Source organism: Ixodes scapularis, unplaced genomic scaffold, assembly GCF_016920785.2.
Source record: "Ixodes scapularis isolate PalLabHiFi unplaced genomic scaffold, ASM1692078v2 PGA_scaffold5__190_contigs__length_132052651, whole genome shotgun sequence".
Classification (NCBI taxonomy): Eukaryota; Metazoa; Arthropoda; class Arachnida; order Ixodida; family Ixodidae; genus Ixodes; species Ixodes scapularis.
Window position 1 is genome coordinate 83,067,096 of NW_024609880.1, and position 21,176 is coordinate 83,088,271.

General features: G+C 46.0%; 1 pseudogene; it reads left to right on the forward strand.

The window, feature by feature from the left end:
• The first annotated feature begins 19,921 nt into the window (after positions 1 to 19,921).
• Positions 19,922 to 21,176, forward strand: LOC121838177 (annotated as a pseudogene).

Below are 21,176 nucleotides of genomic sequence, written 5' to 3' on the forward strand. Positions count from 1 at the left end.
CACTCGCTCGTGATGCTTCTCTCGCTGCCCGTCGTTATAACAAAGTTTCGTCAACGCGATGAATGTTTAGATTATGGGTGTCCCTGCGGCGAAACTGAAAATCAGCACTTTTGGCAGAACACTTGTCGGCCATGTTTATGTCCACGGCGGCCCAGCTGAGAATCAGCACTTCTGGCCAAACACTCGCCGGCCGTGTTTATGTTTCCGGCGGCCAAGGTGGAAATCAGCACAGGTGGCCAAACACTTGCCGGCCGTGTTTATGTCTCCGGCGGCCAAGCTGAAAATCAGCACTGCTGGCCAAACACTCGCCGGCCGTGTTTATGTTTCCGGCGGCCAAGCTGAAAACCAGCACTACTGGCCAAACACTTGCCGGCCGTGTTTATGTCTCCGGCGGCCAAGCTGAAAATCAGCACTTGTGGCCAAACACTTGCCGGGCGTGTCTATGTCCCCGGCGGCCAAGCTCAAAATCACCACTGCTGGCCAAACACTTGCCGACCGTGTTTATGTCCCCGGCGGCCAAGCTGAAAATCACCACTGCTGGCCGAACACTTGCCGGCCGTGTTTATGTCTCCGGCGTCCAAGCTGAAAATGAGCACTTTTGGCCAGGCACTTGCCGGCAGTGTTTATGTCTCCGGCGGACAAGCTAAAAACAGCTAGTTTGTGGCCGGACCCTTGCCGGCCTTGTTTATGTCTCCGGTGGCCAAGCACTTAAAGTGGCCAAGCTGTCCAGACACTGGCCAACCGTCGGCCGATCGAAATTCACTTTCTGGTGCTGCTTGGGTCCATTGTTTTCCGAGTGTCGGCAGGAGTGCGCATTAGGCAGGACGAAACCAAGCGGGGTTACTCTTATATGACGACACCGGATTCCTGTTCCGATTTGGCACTCGGAACTGTGGAACAAATTGAAAAAAAACTCACGTCGAGGTTTTGCAAGTGAGAGCTGTAGAACGAATGAAGAACGGTGTTGAATAAACCGCTTTAAAAAAAAAAAAAACATCATTTAAAACACATAACGTTCCATCTAACGAAAACCAGCAATAAACGCCCGTCGCTCTTGGAACCACGATATCGGTTAAAACCGAAAAGTAGTAATTTATTAACCTATTTTGTTTAAATGGGACTGTGTTTTTGTCGAAACCAATCCCTTTTAGGCTTAAACTCTTAGTTTTTAATTATTTTGTTTTTTAACACCGTATTCCCCGGTTCTAGCATCCGTCCGAAATAGATCATCGAAATGTACCGATATATGAAAACTAAATAAACACCGAAAAACATTTGCCATTTTTTAATATAAATGCAGGAGCATCTACTGCCTGCAGACAGTGTTGTAGGAGTCAGCGAAATGTAACGAAATACGTGACTCCTTACTTGCAAATAAATGAAACGGGTTAATCGGGCTGCGTCGTTACCTCAACATAAAAAGTGCGTGTTACCGTTACTGTGACAGAAAAAAAGTAACGAATATTATTTGCGCGTTAGTTTTATTGGTGAATAAAAAATTTATTCAGAATTTTTTTTATGAATAAATTCACCAAAGGAAGATCCGTGGATGGACAGTTAGGGAATGCGTTAGCATAACCCTTGGAGCTGCACACGTCCCCTTTTGGGAAACGCTAACGCTGACCCCTTCACTTTTCTCTTTTGGCTCGCTCTTTTGCTTCCCCTATTCTTTCCTGCCTCTTTTTGGCCTCGTTACAGGGTCAGTATTTAGCGTTTCCTAAAGGGGGACATGTGCAGCGTTTCCCAACGGTCACGCTAACGCATTTCCTAAGAATCTACCGATGGATCTTCCTATATTCTTTTTCACCTCTTCTCTGAATTCTGCCTGTCAGAGTATGTTGACGCCGTTGGACGCGGTCATCCACATCACGCGTGGAAAGAATCATATCCATACCACACGTGGAAGGAACCGTATCGAAATCACTCGTGCAGGGAATCGCGTCCAATGTTTTACCTACACACACACATCACCAGCCCACGCACTGCTACTACGCAAACCCAAAGCGAAGAACAATCGGCGACGGCAGAGCGTCCACTGAGCGCGCCCGAATTCCACCCCGCATGATGCAATCTCATTCAGCACTACGGCTTTGTCATCTAGGAGGTCTAGATAACAAAGAGGTAATGCAAACTGAAATCACGTAGTCAGAAAAGACCAACGCTTGTTACAGATGACACGACGATTGCGTCAACGTTTGGCTTATGCTTGACTCGACGCCATGTGCTGTCGCAGCACTCGTTTGCAATCCGAGTTCAGAGTTTATCTGCTGTGATGACGCCTTCTCATTCAGCAATACAGCTTTGTATTGTTATCTAGGAGGTGTTGCGCGCCGCCTCCTTCTCTCTGGCTCCGCGTCAGCTTTGCGCGTGACTGACGAAAACGAAAGGACTATACTTTGTTTCAGCTTCGGTCCGAGCGCGGCAGATATTAGAGCCAAAGGGCCAATCAAACAGCGAAAGCAGCTTAACGTCATGGCGTGCTCTCTGCAGTTGATAGGACCAGCCGGTATTCACCGTCTCTCTGTGCGCACTCCTCCGCCGGCTAGTCCTATCAAAAGCAGAGAGCACACCATGACACTCCGCTTTTTGCGCTGTTTGATTGGCCCTACGGCTCATAACATTGGCCCCGCTCGTATCGAAGCTGAAGCGAAGCATAGTTTTGACAAAAATTTGGCGGCGTCTCTCAGTTTGTCAACGCCGGGGAGAGAAGGAGAGGTCGACGCGTGCTGACGTCAGCGCTTCAAACCAATGGGAGCATCGCACGCGTCACCATTTTCGTCCCCCTTCTCAATGTCTCCCCGGCGCAGACAAACGAAAGACACCGCGGGATTTTCGTCAAAACAAGCGTTCTAATGCTCACGCATTAAAAGTTTGAGTATTTTGACGTACAAGTGTGCATAAAAGCCATATTTCAAGAAACATGATATCCAAGCTAAAACTAAACATAATTAAGTTTTCTTTTTTACGGTTCTGATTTTTAAGGCATCCCTATTGAAAAAGGCCAATATGAACTCGGCTTATTGGAAATATTGTATTCCAATGAAGTTGATGGAAACCAATAAAAACTTATTGTTATCCGATTAACCCAATACGCACGATGGGAATTCATATCGGAGCACAATATCCCGATATTGTATGCGGTTATTGGTATACAACAGGATATTGGAGCACAATATCCCGATATAACTTGCGGTTATTGGTATACAACACGATATCGAAGCACAATATCCCGACAGAACTTATGGTTATTGGAATAGAATACGACACCGCGTGCATATTGGTGACCGACATGGACATACTGTGCGGCCAAACGATATATAAATATCGGTCGTCGATCACGGGCCCAAAGGAGAATACAATATCGCGTGGATAAATCTCAGAACGAATTCCAAGTTACCAACATGAATTACGTTTATACCGCGGACTAAGAGGATACGTAACACAGTATTGATCGCCCGTGAAGCAACATGTGGATATCGGTACGCCCACATATACGACATCGCGTGAATGATATCGTAGAACAGCAGGAGTTACCATACGGCAATACGAGAGAGAACGATATTGGAGGTGGATGCACACAGAACACAAACGTCCCGCGTTGCAAACACATTCACATTCATCGAAAGCGCAAGTGTACGTACGGCACACAGTACACACAGCCTCGAGCGCTTGAAATGCTAGACAACCACCAAACCGTTCAGAATAACTAGCTGGGACACCCGCGACCTACCTTTCAATGAGAAAGCCCAATAACGACGTGCTCATTGGAGTGATCGTTTTCAAACAAATGTTTATTGCAGTTTTAATGCAACAAAAGTTAGGTTACCGATGTTGGAACCCAAATCGAACGCGATACGTGACAATGTCAGTTCGCACGATAAAATAATGAGGATTAATGGGCTTGACAGGTCACGTGCTTCTTACCCGCACATTTATCGATATTGACCCACCTTTCTGGGTAATCCTACGTCGTACACAAAATCCACAACCACACGCGAGCACATTTCACCCACCACTCTTCGTCGCCTGTTTCGCAAGATTCACACACTGTAAAAAACGACGGGAAAATACGTGCATTTGCGCCATCAAACGATACGTTACACACTCGTTTTATGAGAAAAGTTTCCATCGTCAACCCGCGCGCGCGAAAGCTCGAGCGCTCGAGCTTCGGAGGCAGTTCGAACTCCGAAGGGAGGCGAGCCTGCGCGCATGCGCTGCCAGACAAGCTGCTGAGCGAGCCGCCGAGATTGCGCCGCCATTGCGCAACGACCGCGACCGCGGCCACCGCGCCAACCCGGCGGAACCGACGGATAACAGCTCGTCAAGTTCGTCGCGCACTTTGCTTGTGGGTTCCAAGTGAAACCAACGCACTTTCAATCGCTTCGAAAGGTACGTATAGACGACTTTATTACTTGCAGCATTGAGTGCTTTGGTATGCACAGATCAAAGTGAACACTGAAGGACAGAAGGGAGACATGATGTTTTGAAATCGCAGCTTATTTGAACGCATGCGTCCCCTGCTGAAAGCGTCTGGCTGTGCTCTGTTGCAGACGTCATTTCGACTGCGTGTACTCTGATGTAACGTCAGTCAGTGTTTACACTCGGCTAGCTATCACTCGGCTTGTTATCTCATGTGCGAAATCGACGTAGAAACCAGCGCCTCGTCTCTTTCGGATATTCAACCTCCAGCCCCCTGGCTCCCAGCGTGCTTACCGGCGCAAACCGTTCGACGTGTTGGATTCGTGGGCTCGTTCGAAGAGGCGTTGTTTAACGCTCGCGAGTCGCCGAAGTGTTACCGGGGCTTCTCTTTACGAAAGTCGCGATCGACGCTGGGCTCTGAGCTCGTACTTTTTTCTTCCCTGGTAGACTAAGAGTGCCGACCATTCATCTGTGGTGCCGACTGGCGCCGTACGAAGTTGAGAAAAGCTAGCGAGTCTGTCAGATTTTCGTGACGCCGCCCAACTGCTCTGCTACCGGCTGCGCTCAACAAATAAAGTAAGAAAAAAACAAAACAAAAACGCGTTTTTTTATTTTCAAAAATTTTTTTTTGCCATGTTTCATTTTAGTCGCTGCAAAGTAAATCGCGGCCGTACGTCGGTTGACTCCCGATTACTGTCTCTACATCGTAGATTGTCTCACCACAATGGTGCCTCGTTGGTGTGATCTTATTCTGATATCGTTACATCTTGCTTTTTCATCTTGGCACACTTCTAGACGACCTTCTACACGTTGCACTCCTTGTCGACATGTCGCTGGTGTTAGAGACAAATCTGAAGTCGCTGTTTGCTCACTCCTTGGTGCACATATTTCATGTTCAACATCAGGTATCTGAAGGAGGCGCCATGAAACCCTGGAGTTTGTTTAGAGGCACCTCAACATACTGTATACAAGTGTCGTTTTGTGTGTTATAGTTTCCTACAAAACCAAATTGCACTTTGTTCATAATATACCCTATAACTGTTCACAACAATTAAAGTTGCTATGAAACATTGGCCACGAGAGGTGACTCGGCCAACGCAGCCTGAAAATTCCTTGCATAATTTTCTTCATGGGTCATTTTGGACATTGACAAATTTTCTTGTGAATAATGAGTGTTATGCACATGTGTTCTACTTTTCGTACAGGTACTTCAGTTAGATAAACCCCAGCAAAGGCAGCAAGACCGTCTCATGGGGTCACACCAAGGATGACTGCATTCCTGCTCGAGTCTCGAGTCTTGTCACCAAACTTCACTGAACATAATGGTACATTCCGTTTCCTTAACTTTTTCTTCTGAAATGTGTTATTTTTTTTATTGTTGCTTTTTTCTATTGAAAAAAGGGTAGTACAACGTTTAAACACCCGATTTTTTTTTCTTTTTGTAAACTGTGTAGTACATCGTTTAAACACCCAAGCGTTCATAAATGGTCTCTGTACCAGACAATAGGGTGTCTTATACTCTGTTTCATACTTAGCGTGCAACGCTGTCAAAGGTACTAAAATGGTGCGCATGAAAAAATAGAAAAAGTGTTACTCCGCGCGTTTCGTGGACAAGTGGTAGAAGGCGCTGCTCTGGCGATATTGCAGGGGTGGAACGGCTGCGCCATTTGCGCCATTTTGCGCCAGACGCATTTGTCTGCGCCATCCTGCGCCATTTCACGGAAACTGCGCCACAGCCAATACCTTGCGCCATTATGCACCAAATCGCACAACGTGCGCCAAAAACAAAAAAAGTATTTTGTCTTGGTTTCGGTTCCTATCGACTCGATTGGCAACAATTAGCCCGTTTAGCTTGGTCGGCCTTGCAATCCTTTGTTCTGTTTATTCTCCCTGTGTATCCCGAGTCGGAAGCGCGCGAAAAAACTCGGGGATCGGATTCGAATCGCTACACCTGCGACTGGACTGTTATTCTTCAACCATAAGCTGTTAAGCAAGTCGGCCGAGGTGAGGTCGAGTCGTTAAGCATCAGATTGCCTGAGGCTCTGCAGCCCGGGATCCGGACGTCAGCCAATTGAAAACAAATGAGCAAAATATTCCTTTTAGTACTTCATCGTTAGAAGTTGAAACCGCATTCCCGCAAGATAATTGCGATTTGATAGAACTGAAACGCGGTCCGATCCGAAACCTTTCCTGCCAGCTGCTCTCACGCGAGCGGTAGATCTGCTCGGCGTACTTGAACCTTGCTCCCGCTAATCGCTTTGAATACGATAACTCCGTTCATTGTAGTCTGCTGCTTCGATATTGAGTTGCACAATAGGATAAACTCGAAATTCGTTGCCCTGTTCCTCCACGCAACTGCACTTCCGTTGCTTACGCACGTCATCTGGTTCGCACATATAATTACTATGTCGAGCACGTGTGGGTTGTGCGATAAGCAGTGCTGATTTGCATTTTGAACAGCTGAAAGCCACCCAGAAATTATCAAGGAAACCATCTTCAGAAACATATGGTACTTGCTTTTTGGTTCTCATCAAGGCTCACAAAGTTTCAAGTTTTGGCATCTGTTACACTGTTATTTCATTACCTAGGTCCCTAACCACTCATGTTCATCTGTGCTGCTAAGCACAATTGAAATTGCTCCCGTGCTCGTCTAAGACACAAGCTGAAGTGCAGTGAAAACTGATCTGAGCTGCTCCTAGCCTGCTCCAGAACGTAGTTTTAGCTGCTCCCAACCTGCTCCAAAACAGCGGTTTCAGCTGCTCCCGTGGCTGCTCCCAAATACATTTCATGAGTTCCACCCCTGTATTGACGTCTCGTCTCGGTGGCCGTGGTTCAAACCCATTTTACGCGCAGTTTTTTTTTTTCTTTCTTTTTTAGACATTCTTTTTCTGCAAGATTGTGCGCATTGACGAAGTGCATATTTCAGTTCCTCCTCCTTGATTTTTATTTATAAGTCGCCGAGAGGCCAGATTTCTACCATCTGGTCTGCCGCTTTGCAAGTGTTATTTGCCTCCAGCACCGAGTTATATTTTTCTTTCGTGCAGCGTGGAATGAGGAATCGCCCTGATAGCGGCCTTGTCCCAAAATTTATAATAAAACATTAACGACAATAGTTGTGGCCTGTACAGTTTATTTTGAAATAGCTGTCAAGGGTAGGAATCTCCCTCTCGGAGCACTTGCAATGCACCTTCAGGCGAACGGCGTTCTGTGTGAACTCGTCATGCTTGACGGTCCCCGTGCTCGAAACTTTCTTGTTGCGAGGTCTTTGCTTCGGGGACGCCACCTTGCCAGATTGGCACTGTGCCTTGCACTTCGCGACAGTACAGGGCACACTCCAGTGTCGTTACTGGCCGTCTCCAGGACTTCACGACCGAATTCTCCGGGGAATGTGTTCTTATACTCCTGTGTGAGGACTTAGTTCTGGTTTGAAATGGATCATTTTTGAAAGTAAACTGTTTCAAAAAGACGAGTTAGTATTCTCAGCCCAATTTAAAGATATAAAAACATGTTTTTAGGATATAACTGTGTGTCTAAATACTGTAAGAAAAATAAAATTTCATGATGATGATGGCAAGTCGTAGCAATTCGGTTGCTGCATGTGAACGCGGGCGGCCCGTGTTGCTGGTGTTACGACATGAATTTGCTGGGCGAAATTGTTCCGTCTGAAGCGGGCTTTAGGGAACTGAATTCAAGGGCCGTGGAGCTCTGGGGGCAAGCCCACCTGGAAACATTTTTTTTTCTTTTTTGCCTTTTTTAGTATTTAAATAGATATATATATATATACATATATACTTTTTTTAAGTTTTAACATATAGATGCATAATTTACACACTAATTCATTTGCTGAAGCGCTTTTATTCACACTCTGTGGCTTTCTAGTGCTTGCAATAGCTTCTCGGTGAACTAATGCCAGCTCTGCAAAGGGATAGGGATCTTCCCACGCTTTGCAGGCTGTAAAGCTGTGGCTTGCACAGCTCTAGTGTGTCACACCTCGCTCACTGGCTCCATCGCGAAGCATAGGTGCTTCATGAGTCGCACCACACCGTAAGCCCAAAAAACGGTTGGGTGACAAACCTGGGACCTTTTGTCACTGCACTCAGCTATGGTATGGTGGCATGGTCGGGGCATGAAGCAGGGGTACAGCTTGGAAATGCTGATCTTCATGACATTTTAAACACATTTTTCATTACTTTTGTGTCGAGTTGTCAGCATTCTAAAGGTGAGAAAGCAAGCAGCAGCGACAGCAAGAAAAGAAAAATTTAAGACCGCTTTCACCAAGAATCAATTACGAGCACTAGAAAGGCATGGAGTGTAATTAAAATTGAATTAGCCTATAAATTAAAATTGAATTAGCGTATAAATTAAGTACTTGTGCCTCAAAAATACAAAAAAAAACAATGTAAATAAAGTTTTAAGGATAAAAATATACACCAGGAGGACTTAAACCAAAACTACAGTCTGTAAGTTTGAAATTCGACACCTTAAACCACTTGGCCACCACCCAATTTTATTTCCAGGTCGTTCATTGAGGTATATGAATTTTGTTTGCAGCTGTCGGCTGCAAGAGAGACTGCCTTATTTTCATTTGCTCTACTATTCCCACCAAATATGACAAGTGGTAAAGAATAGAACCTCATTTGGTTGGCCGAGGCACTGTGCTTGCATGAAGGCAAAGTAGCCTGTCTTGCTGTGTTCATATTTTGTTTCATCATCTGTTTAGGATTCTGTTGTCGCTCATCAAAAGAAGAAAAAAAAAAAAAACTAATTCTGACTTATTCTGGTGTGCAGGTACCCTTGGCAATAAACTCTGCTAAATGGGGCAAAATGTAGATACTTTTTAGCAAATATGCATCGTTTTAGCAAAATGAGCTACACTATTTGACTAACGTGAAACAGAACGAGCCTCTCCACTTGGGTCTTTTTTCATCTCTCGCAGACACTATTTCCTGCTTTTTGTGGTTTGTATCAGACTTTTGTATTCTGTCCGGCCAAAGCATTTGTGTTACACTAAGACTGGGTTCTTTAGGATATCTACAGGTATTCTTCGCAGCAAATGGCTTCCAATCAGGAACACGAGTTTGTTCTCGGCCACCGAGAGCAAGTATTTTCAAGGTGAGCTATTGCCCGCCTATATGAGTTTTGTATTTCATTCCTCTTGAATACCATAACCTATGTGTAGTGGTCTTGCACTAGTATTTTGTTGTCTCTCTTCTGCAGAAGCACCCAAGTTTAATTAAGACCGGGTTCTTTCTTAAACATGCAGGTCTTGGTGGCAAGAACCAGCCAATCAAGGCCAGAAGTTTGTTTTTTGCCGCGCATGGCAAGTGTTTTCAAGGTGAGGGATTGATGTCTATCTGAGTTGTTTGTTTCATTCCTCACAGACACTCTATTTCCTGTCTGTATAGTGGTCTTGTTTCAGGCTTTTGTGTCTCTGTCCGGCCAAAGCATCTGTGTTAGACTAATCTTTAGGATATGTGCAGCAATTCTGGCAGCAAGTGGCTGCCAATCAGGAACACGAGTTTGTTCTCGGCCACCAAAAGCAAGTATTTTCAAGGCGAGCTATTGCCCGCCTATATGAGTTTCAGCATTCATCAAGGAGCGCAAAATCAAAGCCCGGGGGTTGGCCATTGCAAAATTGTTGACTCGGAAGCGCATAGGAAGGAAGCTTTATAAAAGTATCCACCTGCTTCTACAAGACAAACCAAAACTAAGAATGTGGGTTCCATTTGAAAAAAAAAAAAAAAAAAACAACATTGTCAGCCCGAGTTAACTCGGGGGCGGCACTGAGCAAACAAGCCAGGGTACGAGTATGCTTGGTTCAGGCGTTTGTAGGGGTGGTAGATGATTCGGTGTTTTCTAAAAAAAATATTTTTTTTTCTAAAGGTGTGGTGGTCGAATATTCAGGAATGGGCATTGAGTCCGGATGTTAAGGTAAAAATTTCATCCACATGCCGGGATTCATGTGCCTTGTCCCCCTAGCGAGGGGGACAAGGCCTTCAAAATTTTGGGTTCGCAAAAGGGGTGCATCAGTATTGACGTCTCATTTTACATCATTCGTCTCAATTTAAAACGCACTATAAATGACATGCCTGAGATTCGTTTGGGTGCACTTCCTTTTAGCAAGTATATGGTTCTGTCTCAAAAAGGTCTAATCTGATGTTGACCGCTCCTCAGGTCTCCACCGACGATTCATCAGGACGAGACCCGACCGGGACACTAGGGAGGAACGGCTTAAGCAAGGGAGGCTACATATACGACAGCTTCTTGCGGACAAGAAACGAAAATAGGTAGATGGTGTGTGTTTCATTTGCTATGCCTTTTGGCGTGCACATTATGTTTGTTATGTTTTTTAGATTCCTGCAGAGTTCGGTTTCAACTATTGTAAAATACCGAGCATGCGCCCAGGTCGCAGAAGCGCCTACCCTCTGATTCGGAACGATCCGCAAATAAGCAAAGGGCATACCAGACACCCATCCACCTGTTTTGAGCCATGCTCAAAATATTGAAAGAGCACATCAAGCGTCAGGTGCTGTGGCGCCTTTGCCACAATAGCGCCAGTCGCAGGGCTGACAGATCCGTGACTGGCGCAAGCCATGGCATGGCCTCTGGGAACCAGGGAATTGAGATTAAAGAAGTAGCGCAGAAATTGGAGGCGAGTGGTGAAGGTGAGCAGAGTTAACAGAAAACAAGGATGAAGGGAGTTCCGTCGCATGAGGCATCTGTGTCCCGTGCATGTAATTTTGAGTGTGCTGTGGGTGGCTACCCAAAAAAATTGTTACTTGGACGTAACTAATCGCAAACCTCTCTTGCAGTTTCCATGGCCCACAAGCCAGCCGGCGCCAGTTCGTTCTCGTTCAAAGGTGAGGATTCTAGATTTTCTAGATTGCTCTGAAGCAGCAATACTGAAGCCAGAGAAGCGGTACGGAATATTTAATTGACATAACGACTGGGGACGCTTTCACTGAAGCTTGTTTTGCTGCAATACACGTGTGTATTGCAGCAAAACAAGCTTCAGTGAAAGCGTCCCTACTCGTTCTGAGCTCTGTCAATTAAAGGTGCCGTACCTGTTGTCTGTCTGGCTTCAGTGTCGCTGTAGGCGACAAAACGTGTGCCCAGTTTTGTCACAAGAGGCATATTATGTCATGCACATGTAATTTTGAATTTATCCGGCTTAGTGTGCTGTAGGTGGCTGGTCAAAGAAATTGATACTTGGACGCAGCTAATCGCAAATCTTTCTGGCAGTTTCCACAGCCTAAGAGCCAGCAGGTCCCAGTTTCCTTTTCTTCAAAGGTGAGAATTCCAGATTCCCGAAGGAGGAATACTGAAGCCATATGACCGGTACAGCATTTTTAATTGACGGAGCTCAGAACGACTGGAAGCTCCTGCATTGAAGCTTATTTTTCTGTAATACAAGCGGGCGACATTGACACGTGCCCAGTTACGTCGCAAGAGGATATCTATGTCCCGCGCATGTAATTTTGAATCTTTCAGACTTAGTGTACTTTACGTGGCTACTCAAAGTAACTGCTACTTGGACGCAACTAACCGCAAATCTCTCTTCCAGTTTCCACGGCCTACAAGCAAGCAAGCACCAGTTCGTTTTTCCTCAAAGGTGAGCATTCCAGATACTCTAGTTAGATGCGAAGCAGGAATAGTGAAGCCAGAAGAGAGGATACGTATATTTAATTAACTGAGCTCAGAATGACCTGTGGCAGTGGCATTGAAGCTTATTTTTCCACAATCAAACGCAGACATAATTTTGAATCTACCCGCTTGGTGAAGGATTGCTACTTGTCACGAACTAATCACAAATTTTTATTTTGCAGTTTCTATATGGCTACAGCTAGCAGGTGCTGCTTTCATTAAAAGGTGAGGACTTCACATTCTGTTTTCATACACCAAGTTTTTGAATGAGGGTCCTAAACAATTAACTTTCTTTTGCAGTAAATGCCAGATCCTTCAGTTCAGGAATATGTTAAATATATTTGGTATGGATAAGCCTAGTGTTTTGCTTCTTTATTCATAATTTGACAACAACACTTTTTATTTTATCACTCAGAAATACACACAAGAAGAGACTGCGTTGCAAAGAAATGTCGTGCTGAACGTGATATTACAACTCGCATATAGTTTTATTGGTAGCCGATATAATATATTGGATTCCAATATCCATAATACGCTGAGTATATTGGAATCGTAAACCCTTATTGGATCCCCATACAACACATGGGGATCCAATAAGGGTTTATACGGTATTGGATTCCAATATTTTCAGCGTATTATGGATATTGGAATCCCATAACAAATCCTTATTGTAATACAATACAATAAATGTAATGTTTTCCAATACACTGTCTATATTGTATTGCAATACAATAAAAAGATATTGTTTACCAATATCCATAATACGCTGTTTATATTGGGGTTTTCCAATAGGGATGTATCTGAGACGAGTGTAAGAATTCACGACTTGGCGCCTAGAAACACGAAATAAATTGAAGTGGAATTTTATTAGGCTTTGGAAAGAAGATATAACGAATAACGCAACTATATGTTACCCGTTTTCCAATAAGTATCATGATAAAAGTTGTACCCGGGAATTCTTCGAGTAGTAATTCTGCGTTCTGCACGCCTGAGGAATTTAGGTCATGACGTGGATAGTAAGCTATGGTATCTTTAGCGTTCGCAATCTAGAGACTTGTTTTGTCTTCTATTTTTGTGTTAGTTACTTGAAGGTTTCTTATGGGAACAACTACTAAAGATATGCTAAGGAAGGAGAATAGCTGGAACACGTTTTTTCACACTTTTTAACGACGTGGAAATTTGTTGTATCGTACCACTGTCCTCTAATGTTTTTTTTTTTTTGCTGTCCTGTCGTGTTTTTAAGTATAGTATGGGATTATTTAGACTAATTTGAAGCTCCTCTTGGTGCATGCATTGTTTTGTGTCAAACATTTAGAAATGATGTATAGAATTCCTTCGGTTATTTAGAGTTAAAAAATAAAACAAAACTCCTTGCGCTTAATTCGTTTCTTTAATACCGCTATACTAGAATGCGTTGGATGAAATATTACATGGTTGTTGGGTTCCATACTTACGACTATAATTTCAGGTTTTGAAATTGAAGTACTGGTATTTCTGCGAAAGAAAGGGCGGTTGTTAGATAAGAGAAAACGGCGGTGTATGTGGCTGCCTATTGGGCGCGACATTACTTGTACACGAGCATTATGTCAAAACAACAAACAACAATAATTCCATTGGACACGAATTTCTCTTTGTAACTTTTAAGAAACTTCTCAACCACATCGCATTATTTATGTGCGAAGTGAAACAAATTATAGACAAAAATTTACACAAATTGCCGCCTCAAATTCTCCCCGACAATTTTCAAAATTATATCTAATACGAAGACGCAATCAAATCAATTCTAATCGCGCTAGTACATTGTCTGGTTCTCGAAAAAGCCAAGAAGCCATTGCCCAAACGATGATTTCTTCATTGCGGGCGATTCAACGAAGAAATCTTCGGCGGCTGTGCTAGCCATTCTTTTCTCGTGTCGCTAATGAAAGCAGTAACTAGGGGCTAACATTAGCTCACAGCGGTGTCCAAAAGTGCGGGGACATTGCGCGGGGGACAACTCTTTCGGGGAGACCGATATAATTGCTTGTTGATGCCCAGACCGAACGACGTGTAGCTGCTTGTCCGGACTCGACTAGCCTGATCGCATATGCTTTTTTTAGTGCTTTTACTATTCCGTCACGATGAACTCAGACTGCACTTGTTCCTGTGCTTATATTGCAGGATCGCCACACCAAAAGCAAACGTAATATTCAGTTTTTTGTTTTGTTTTGTTTCAACAGCACTAACATGTGTATTTGTTATATACCTAAAACAATTTTATAGATTCACCTATACCAACCCCAAAAGGGCTCACAGTATACATAAAAACAATAAAAAATGCGTTACACACATTCCATAAAATTTTGCCGCAATTATATCATTCGTATAAGTAAGGATACATGAGTTACTTTGCCACTGTGAAGGCCATTCGTTTAAGACATATCGGTTCATTATTTCTGGGTAAATTAGTAGGGTGGTACTCAACATATTTAATCTACAACGTTTACATAAGAAAACGAAAAAAGCTGAAGACATCACTCAGTGGAGTCGTCGTATAGTCCAGTTGCTGAACCTTGTGTCTCGTGTCGTATTCACTGGTGGCCACATCTGTGTGCGCGAATGCTGAGCGCGTGCTGATGGCCAGCTTCCACAGTTCTCTTGCAACATGCATTCCGCACCATCGAGAGTGCCGGTCTTAGCGGCCTATTGATGTGAGCTCGTTCTGAGCATGCGCTCTAAACAACACCCACAAATATGGCGTCCAGTGAATACTTCCTATACTCGATTTCAGCTCATGATGTACCGCAGGAAAGGCTACGCGCGCGAGCTCCTGCTCTGGGGCACATCTCAGCAGCATCAGCTCTCATGTATTAGGAGCAGCTGTCAACGCTATGACCTCGCGCTTCTGGCCTTCGCTGCGGCACAACATAACGTGAACCGAGTATTGGGCCGAATTTTCTTGTTTGTTTTTTATCAGCGATATTGAGGGTGACGACTCGAATGGCCGCTCCTTGTGCAACCACAGCACTGGTAAGAGTGAAGCGCTCGTGTCCAGACCGTGCGTAGCCAGGTTCAATTTCTCTGTTATTCTGTGCTAGTAAACACCGGGCTGTGGGGTTAACAAGCTCGATAAAGCTCCCCCTATAGTTCGATCTTCTGCCCAATAGTTTGTGCTTCTACGTGCCGACCGACTTCGTCGTTGTCGCCGCGGTAGCACAACTGCCACACCATCTTGTACGGTCATTTGTTCTTAATGCGTTAGCATTAGAACGCTCATTTTGACGAAAAGCCGGCGGGGTCTTGCATTTGTTAGCTGTTGCGTGCGATGCTCCCATTGGTACGAAGTGCTGACGTCAGCAGGCGTTAACCACTCCCCCTTTCCCTGGCGCTGACGAACTGACAGACCAAGACAGACACGGCCGGGGTTTCGTGAAAACGAACCCTTTCGTTATCGGCAGAGTCACGCGCACAGCTGGCCTGGAGCCAGAGGGGAGGAGGCCACTGCAGTAATGTTTGGAGGTGGGCTAGTCGGTGGTGCATTGTAAACATATAAATAAAACAGCACAAACGAACAGAAGGACAAGTAAAAGAAGAAACACAGACACAGCGCTGACTCACGACTTGCTCTCTTTTTCATCTTCTTAAAACGCATCAACATAACAAGACAAAGAAATAAAAAGAAGAAGAATCCCACATGTAGGACATCTTCACTCTCATGTGCCATCTGAAGAATTTTTAACAGAAAGTACACAACGACAAAAAAGAAACGAAAAAAGAAAAGTAACTAGTAGAGAAATATATAACTATATATCATTCCACCTCAGCTCTGAGGCTCTGAACAAAGCCAAAACTACAGCGCGAGCCCTAATGCTTTAGGCGTACCTGTCTCACACGCGGCCTCTCGGTGTGTGGACACCCTATTCTGGCTGCATGTAGGTATGCGCCTGTAGCTGTAAGATTGCTCCCATGAAAGCAGAAAGAAGGCCGTAAACAAACGTGCCCAAACTCCGAAGGAACTCGAACTGTTCACTGGATAACGTCACTGACTGTGAACTTACGCATTGATCGGGACCGTGTTGTCGAATCTAAAACGCTTCATGAATTTTCCTCGCCATTGTTTGTAAATGTTTTGCCAAAATTGCGATGTCACCTAACCAAGGTGAACGGCCGCACCTATATGTTTACGAAGAGGAGGCCACGCGCAGCAGCTCCTAGATAACAGAGCCGTAGTGCTGAATGAGATGGCTTGATCATAGAAGGCCAACACTGGACACACATTGGAAACGAGTGCCGCGTCAGCACTCGGCTTCGAGTCAAGTTTGAGGCGAAGGTTGACGCAATCGTTGTGTCCAGTCCGTGTCCTGCGTTGGCCTTCTCTGATCACGCCATGTCATTCAGCATTACGGTTTTGTTATCTAGGAGGTGTTGCGCTGCGGCGCGGTTGAACGCTGGCGTGCTCAGTTGCCGCTTGGCTGTCCCCGGTTGTTCTTCGCTCTAGGTTTCCGTAGTAGCGGTGCGTGGGCTGTGATGTGTGTGTTTAGTTAAAACGATGGATGCGATTCACTCGACGAGTAATTTGGATATGGTTCTTTCCAGACATGTACAAATTACTCAAAAAAGGTAGTTAAGTTAAGTTACTGAGTATCGACGATAAAAGTAGTTGGAATAGAGTAGAAATTCCGGATTTGTAATAGTAATTGAGTAAACTACTAACTACTGTAAAAAACGAACAAGTTACTTTGAAGTAACTTTCGAAGTTACTTTTTATATTTTTGTGGCAGCAAAATGAACAGCAGTTTTGATCAGTGAAAAACCCTGCGAGCCTGAAGTAAATGCACTCAGTTTTTGACTTCCAAAAAAGTTTATTCGCTCGCAGAAGCAATTGTCTTTCAAAGTTGTTATCAGAAAGTTTTCCCCTTTTCCTCCTCCTAAAGACGTTCCCAGCCAAGCTAAACAGACGTTTGACCGTGACGCTGGATGCAAAGGCAGCTTTCAATTTCAGAAGCAGGCTACGCAGGGTCGGGTGAGCAAGTGTCGGCATCTTTGGTGCCCACGACGAAACGTGTGAGGCTTGCCTCGGCTAGAGGGTCTTTTATAGCGAACTCTCCTCCTTTTTTCTTGTTTCTTCGGCATTTTGAGATTGTTATGACTAGCCCCCTCCTTATCCTCACGACGTTCGGAGGTTTCGCAGAGCGAGTGCACCTGACCGTCAAGGGATCCAGTCTCGCGCCACGACGATGAGAGCATCCGGACGACTGCGCGTCTCGTCGCAGTGTTACAGCTACGCCACTGAAAAACAAGAAATTGCTTTTCGCCGTTGACGTTGGGTGCAAGAAAAGGATCTCCCCAAAGTGACTCGAAATCTTCCCCGGCGGCTACGGTTTTCCGACGCGCCTCACGCGCCTGATAAATAAAACGCTTTCAACAGAAAGGTCCCCCTGACCTGGAAGGTCGGAAGGACTCGAAGGATTACGTGAACAAGCGTCGGCGCTCGCACAGTTGCAGCTGGAAGCGGGAACGTGCTCCTATGAACGGATTATCCGAGTCTGCGTTTGTGCGCGCGGAAGTCCGGCTTCGCAAGGGAGTGTGCGCTGACGACGAGGCGACCACGGGAACAGGCGCCCAGCTGCGAGATCATTCCAGTGGCGCCCACCGTGGAACCTACCACTTGAGTCAGAACTCACTAAAGGCACACAACATGAAAACAACAAGAACCATTGGAAAACAGCAACAACTTCTTTCGCCGTTGGAGCTCGAAGCGCGGCGCCTGCGCGCATTACTGGATTAGGTCAATACCCGACCAAGGCTTGTTAAGCATCTCTGCGTTCGTGCGCACCGGTGCTACGTTTTGGCTGCTCGTCGCCACCTTTCCCAAGGACACCTGTGATGCAGTTTCTAAGGCTGCCGAGTTTAAACGCGTGGGAACGGAATACGAGGTGGCCCCTTGTTCGTGAATACCACTTAATCTGCCAGCGTCTTATTTATTTCTGCGCTCAAACTTTCGTGATGAAAAAAAAAAACGATTAGATTTCGAAAGTAGTTAGTACTTTGAGTAGAAGTTACCTGAACAAACATAGTTAAATTGAACTACTAATTACCCAAATAAAGTTGTAATTGAAAGTTACCAAGTTACTCGGGAAATTGGTTAAACTACTGTAGTTTGAGTAAAGTAGTTGAACTACGTCCAAGTCTGTTCTTTTCACGAGTGATTTGGATGTGGTTCTTTCTATGATTTATATGGGTCACTCTATTCGAGGGGCGCCGAAGTACTCTGACAAAGTACAAAAAAGGGATGAAAAAATATTACAGGAAGATCTTTTGGTGGATTCTTAGGCAATCCGTTAGCATGACCCTTGCGAAACGCCAGATGCGTCCACCTTTGGGAAACGTTAACACTGACCCTGTAACGAGGCCAGAAAGAGGCAGCAAAAAATAGAACAAGCAAAAGAGAAAGCCAACAGAAAAAGCTGAAGGAGTCACCGGTAGCGTTTCGAAAAGGGGTACGTGTGTGGCGGATCCAAGGGTCATGCTAACGCATTCCCTAAGAATTTACCAATGGATCTTCATTTACCTTTCATTAGACACATTAGGTATCGTCCCAACGATGGTATCAGAAATTCGTTGGTTCAAACAGCATTCCGTGGACGCGGGTGGTTATTACAGTTGGCTCCGCTATCTTTTGTACCCAGCCCGTATGGAAATCTTATATATGGGCCATATCTGGCCATATCAAACATTATATGATTATATACGGCCTATATACAGCCTTATCTGGCATATATGCAGACATATCTGGCGTATATACAACCTGATTAGGCGTATATACAGACTTCTGTGGCATACCTACAGGCTTATCTGGCACATATACAGCCTGATATGGCATATATACAAACTTATCTGGCGTATATACACACACATCTGGCGGCCGGTTTTCAATAAATTAAAAAGTTAAAACAAGTAAAGAAAATTCTTTGTTAGAAAACTCTGAATGACTTATTGCTCGCGACCTAAATGTTAGCACAAATAATTCCAAACTTAGCTTCGACAAGCTTAAGTTTAAGATTATTTGTGCTAGTTTTCGCTAGGATTTCAATGGAGCTTAATTATTTCAAAGAATTGAAATAATTACGCCCGAATAGACAATTTGCTAAATCCCGTAAGCGCCTCGGCCGGTACTCGAGGAATCATGGGGACGGTGTTTCTTCAGCTGCCTAGTAATCGGAAATTTTGAGCAATTCTATGGTTACACAGATTTGAGTGTAATTCGGAGTCACCCTGAACACGTGCCGTACAAAACACAAATACCTGCCATACCACTTTTAAAATGTCCCGCCTGTGTCAATACTGTGCATTCCGTCCAACCTTCAACCTGGGTGAGCCGCAGACATATCTCTTACATTATTATGATTCTCGCACAACTTCAAAGACGCTGATATTAAGTTAGAAACGCTAAAAATATCATAAAGAGCTCCGCAGAATCCGAGCTAAATCCCGGTTTTGGTTGTTGTGATTTTTCAGCTTTTAAGTAATTCCTGCTAAAACAACAATCACGAGAATGATAATACGGTAAGAGATTTCGGCGGCTCAGCCTGGTTGAAGTTTGGGCACAATGCACAATATCCTGAACGCTGCGATTGACGAGAAACTTAAATCTGATATGATAGGTACTTGAGCCCTATGGGAGGCTTGTTCACGGTGACTACGAATTCCACTCGAAACTGTGTAATCATGGAATTGGTCAAAAGTAGCGATCACTAAGGAGCTGAAACATCTCGTCGCTGTTCCTGAGTTCCTGGTTTCCTGGCTGCATCTCGTCCGGGGCCTGCGTTCTGCGGTCCCTAGCTACGTGTCGCCGAGCGCCGCGGCGAGGGTGCGAACCGCCATGGCGGCCGCGTCGACGGAATCTTCTCCCCCGCCGAAAGCGCACGCTTTCGACGTTGTCGTGCCAGTAGGCACATCGGCGGACGATCTCATTGATGGGATATCCGCCATTGTGGGGCTGCCCGAAATTTTCTCGGCGCAGCACCTAGGAGGTACACACTTCCAAGTCGTCGTCAACACCCGTGCAGCCGCTCTCAAGCTTCGTGAGGCCGGCAGCGTCTCCATCGCCAACCAGTCAGTCCCCATCGTGCCGACGGGTCCGCAGGTGATGAATGTGACTTGCCTCTTCCTGCCGACGTTTGTGCGCAACGACCAGCTCGTCCAAGCCCTGGCCCCGTACGGCAAAGTCATCGACGCCTCCTACGCAACCTACCACCGAACAGCGACTGTGAAAACAGGAACCAGCTTCATCCGCATGGAGATGAAGGAGGCTAACCCTGCCCAACTTCCTGCGCGTCGCCGGACATCGTGGTACTTTTGACTACCGCGGCCTGAAGCGCGTATGCCGACGCTGCAGGCAGGAGGGCCACGTCCGGGCACAGTGTACGACGGGCTACTGCGACCGCTGCGGTGTCTTCGGGCACCCAACCGAGGGCTGCACTGCCAACTGTGGACGCTGCGGCGGAACCCACGCGACTGTGGACTGCACGGCCAAGAGAAGCTACTCCTCCATGGTCACCGGAAACTACGCCACCGATTTCCCGGCCCTGGACCCAGGAAACGCGACCCGTCCCATCGCCCCCGAAGCTTCGGCCGTACCAACCGTCTCCACCGTCGCCCCTCCGTCACCACCTGACGCCGCAGCCGCGGCCGCACCACCGCCTCTTCCGTCGCCGCCCCCACCCGCCCCACCTGAGCCAAGCCCGACCGGCTCGGGGGTGACTTCAGCCGAAGCGACGGACTCTGCCCGAACCGCCGCGGTTATTGTCGGCGACACCGTCTATGCAGCGTGGAGCCAAGCGTCGGGTGATGGCGAGGTGTCCAGCGACAGCGACCACCTCGTCATCGACGAGAACCCCGCTCCAGGTGGCCCCGCAGAGACACCGACCGACAGTATGGCTACGACCACAACTGAAACACCGGAGTCCAACTCCAACCGACTAACGCATGAAGACTCCAAGCGTCCCCTCAGGAGCAGCGGTTCCCGCTCAACTGACAGTGGGGGCCCACGAGCCACGTGCCCCAAGAAACCGCGAAAGTCCTCCCCCCCGCGTCGGGACCCCTCTCCAGCATCGTCCGACAGCTCCACGTTTTAA